Source organism: Capsicum annuum, chromosome 4, assembly GCF_002878395.1.
Source record: "Capsicum annuum cultivar UCD-10X-F1 chromosome 4, UCD10Xv1.1, whole genome shotgun sequence".
NCBI classification, from domain to species: domain Eukaryota; kingdom Viridiplantae; phylum Streptophyta; class Magnoliopsida; order Solanales; family Solanaceae; genus Capsicum; species Capsicum annuum.
Window position 1 is genome coordinate 97,122,430 of NC_061114.1, and position 4,430 is coordinate 97,126,859.

The window sequence follows — 4,430 nt, forward strand, 5'->3', positions numbered from 1 at the left end:
AATGAAGGTCCAGCAACATTCTAAATTTTAAAATGTTTCAAATGGACCCAAGGGATTATTGAACACACAAAATTTTCTTAACTAAGATCCACACGAATCTTCAAATTCATAAGGAACCAAACCTAATGATTTTTAATTGTAAATAGATGTTAAGATCAATTTCTTATTATTATGAGAGACTTGGATATGAATTAAGGTCATAAGGAACTTCTATATCAAAGTTAAGATAAAAGTTTCTTTACCGATTGAGTTTTTGTATTAGATTTTACTAGGGTCAACTTCAAGCGCACATAACTCCTTGAATATGACAAGTCTTACAGATCAAGACCCAAAAATTAAAGGTCTTATAGTATTATTTCCAACACCATAAATTATTCATCAATCCAATAGCAGAGTAAAAAGTTAACCTTATATATCAAAAGGTGTCTGTAATAAAGTGATGACCAAAGTAACGAGTCATCACTTGACCCGTCAGGTGAACCATCACTTGGGTGGTAATTCACCAATATAACCCTCAAATCTAATTATTAAGATCAAAATTTAGCCAAAATTTGATTGTTGGTATGATGATTTGCCAAGGGATTGATGGTATGTCACCTGGACTGTCTCACATGATTTTTCAGTAGTTTTAATGCATTTTTTGAGGGATAGTTGGTCCTTTACATATCTGAGAAACTCTCACCACACCTTAAAACACTCAATAAGGGTTATATTCTTAGAATAAACATCACTAATCTCTCCCAAACTCCTTTTTTCTTCACAGAATACAAGAGCGGATAGAAAAAGGGGGTTCTCAAGTCCAAAGCTCCAAAAGTTTCAAATTCAAGATTTCTCTCCATGAGTTCTTCTAATCTCAAGTACGTACACTTCAATGAGATTTCCGTTCATCCCTATTCAAAAACTTTAGAGTTTGTTTATGAATTTCAAAATCATAGTTAGGGTTACAAACCCATACTTTATTCTTTTGTTATTTGAATCAAATTCTTCACTTTTAAAGTTCTTCTTGATGGTTTTAGCCTTTATAAACATCAAAATAATTTCTATGAATAGAAAATCATTAGGTATTATCTCTTTCAGTTGTGATATAAACTTGCATATAATTCTTGAGATTTGTGTTTAAAGGTTGAAACTATAACTATAGTGTTATTATAGATGTTCAAGAAAAATAGATTCAACATCCATAAAAGGGTAAAGTGTGATAGTTTTCAAGACATCAACTTAATAATGTTTCAATCTTTACAATTGACAGATAGTGAATTAAATCACTTATTCAGCATATAATTAGATGAATTATTTTGGAAGTAGTATTTAGTAGCGGGTAGATATAGGTATAAGAAACCCAAGTCCTAGAACTATGTGCCAGTATAGGATTATGTTTCACCACAAATATATGTTGATCATTATCCTAAAATACTTATTTAGTGGATCCACAAATATATAGATAGGTCTTATACCTTGACAAGGTATAAGACAACCCTCCTAATAGGGTTAGTTATTTGACATCATTAGCTCAACTAACGTATGCAATAATTGGAAATTTACCACTCATTTATATCTTATTTCTTTCACACTACAGTGATTAAATTGATGATGTGAGACTAATCTTCTAATAAAATACACTAATTTCTAGTGTTTTTAATATTATAGGTAAATTTGGTAAAAGAGGAACAAAGTCAAAGTTGGAAAAGAAGAGAAATGAGTAAATCAGGACAAAAGGCTGAAAGGTGTTCTAGGATATGACCCTCAGATACTGCTATCACGATTTAAGAGTTGCGATTATAAAAGGGTCCTGACAGCAAAAGTGTTGCGATTGCAAGCCAATGCCCCACGATTGTAAGAGCTAATGCAGAAAAGATGTCATGATTGCGATAGCTAGGATGCGACTCAACTGGCCATAAAATTTTTAGTGGCAAACTTGAAATTTCACATTGCTTATTCCCAAGATATAAAAGGCTCAACCCTTCATGTTTCCAGCATTCAATTTTTGAGTTTTTAGAGCAAAATAAACTATTATTGAGTAAAAACAATTTGTAGGTGTGTTTCCAAGAGAGATTTTGGATTTTGATTGAATTTAAAGCTTGGTGATTATATTCATTTTTCTTTCCATGGATGAATTACATGTTAATCTTGTTATATATCTTCTCTTTATTTTCATGTGTAGCTAAATTTATGTCTTAGGGTTATGCTTTATTAGGTAGTGATTAATGTATGGGTGTTGATTGTTTGTCCAATTAATTAGTTGTTGGTGATGGGTTTTGCTTTTGTTTTATTTTTAGTTGAGAATTGGGGATTGCAAAGTCCAACTACCCTTAAACCCATATCATCCTTGAAAATGGGGATATATGTGAGGAAAAAATAAACCCATCCTTGAAAGAGAGGATATAGGTGAGGAACAATTGTGAATAATAACTTAGTTAGCTCATTTAATAGCATATCTTAGAAAAAAGGATATTAATTGAGGTAGTAGATTGGTAGATTTAGTACACTTCTGAGGTCTTCGAAAGAACTCACTTATGGAATTTGGTGTTTTATTGAAATATTAACACCAATACCCCCAAATCTTTCCTACCTAAAACCCTTAACTAAACTTGGATAAATTATTGACAACCCATACATGACTCCCACCTAGGATTGCATAACCCCAGGATTCCTCTCTATTTAGTAACACTCATCGGTCCTTTAATTTCTCAATAGTGTTGAATTGTTGTTGTGTTTAACATCATTCAAAATAAACCCCCCTATTTAATTTCATTTATTGTTTAATACCACACTAAGGTTAATACTTAGTTAACTACCAACACTTGTAAATTTTTAATTTCTACATCTTCACCCCTCGTGAATTTGACCTCAACTCTTATTTGGGTAATTATATTAATAGTATTCGCCTTACATCTAATTTGAGTCTAAGTTTGAGAGGCATCAAAATAGCATCGTTTCCATGGAGTGAAACATAGTTTTCACTATTGTTGTATTGTTAGTGACCTTGGTTAGCCGTAGAGTTTTAGTTTACATTATTTGTTAGGTAACAACCATTTTATACATGATACCATGAGCCAACACGGTAGTAATGATGGATTTTTGATAGGCTTGAGGATATGGATCATCTTGGAGATGCGAGTCGAGCTAGTGCTATTGGTATTCCACCCATGAAAGGAAATGGAGCGCTCCATGTTATTGTTGTGATGCTTTACTTACTTCAAATAAAAGGGTTATTTGGAGGCCAAGAGCATTAGGATTCTAATCTAGAATTGAAGAATTTTATTAATGCATGCGCTCCATTTGACCTAGCCCACATTTCTCAAGAGTCAACCCAGTTACATCTTTTCCCATTCTCTTTTACAGGAGAAAAAATCTTATGGTTGTGGTCTTTAACCGTGGGATCTATTACCTCATCGGTTGATCTCACAGATGTATTCTTAGATAGATACTTTCCTCCTTCCTAGATGTTGCAGCTAAGGGATGAGATCACAAATTTTTGCTAACTTAGTAGTGAACCATTGTATGAAGTTTGGCAAAGTTTCAATGATAAATTAATGCAATGCCCAAATCATGAGGTCCTGGAGAAAATGATTCTCCATATTTCTATAGGGCATTGGATTAATTGAACGAAAAGATGGTTAATAATATGGCCGGTGGTTCTCTTGTCAAGTTATCTTATAGTGTGGCGGTGACTTTGTTAGAACAAGTGACAAAGCAAATTAGAGGATGGCATAAAAGGGACACCGAAGTGTTCATGGGGTCCCCCGCAACATCTTTTGTAATCAAAGAGCAAAAGAAGAAGGATGAAGAAAGAGAGGATAATATGGTAAAATTTATGACCCAACTTGGCCTTCTTACGAAATATGTAATGGGAGCTATTCCTAGGCGGTCAATGCCATTGATTCCAAGAGTACTAAGGCTTATGATAATGAAGAGAAAAAAAATCTTGATGAGGATATTTAGTTATTTTCAAACCAATTGGGGGGGTTCCCACCCTACCTATATAGTCCAGGTGGGAATCAAGGTTGGAAGGATTGAGACTAAGATATAGATTGGCAGGATGAAGAGTGTCATAAAGATTGGGATTGGAGATACAAAGAGAGAGACTATGACTGGTGCATACCCCCACATGAAAGGCCTAAAAATAAAGAGTCAAGCTCTATTGATCCATAAATATTCAAGAATAAAGATGTCTTAGCCTAGATTATTATATTTGTAGAGGAGACCGACAAAATGGTAAAAGAGATCAAAACTAAATTCTCTCAACTAAGACAAACTGTGACCTCTTATTTGGAATCCATCAAGAAACTAGAAACACAAGTAGGCCGAATCTTAACTCAACTTAATGCTAGGTTGAAAAAAGGTTTGCCTAGTGATATGGTGGTAAATCCCAAAAACGATGTTCATGTTATGGCCATTGTCACTAGAAGTGGCCAAACTCTTGGTGAAAA

General features: G+C 33.7%; 1 non-coding gene across 1 annotated transcript; it reads right to left on the reverse strand.

Annotated features, from left to right (window-relative positions):
• Positions 1–3,450: 3,450 nt before the first annotated feature.
• On the reverse strand, positions 3,451–3,556 carry LOC124898239. Its single transcript, XR_007055215.1, has one exon. It is a non-coding gene; the product is annotated as a small nucleolar RNA R71 (small nucleolar RNA).
• Between the last annotated feature and the right edge of the window lie 874 nt (positions 3,557–4,430).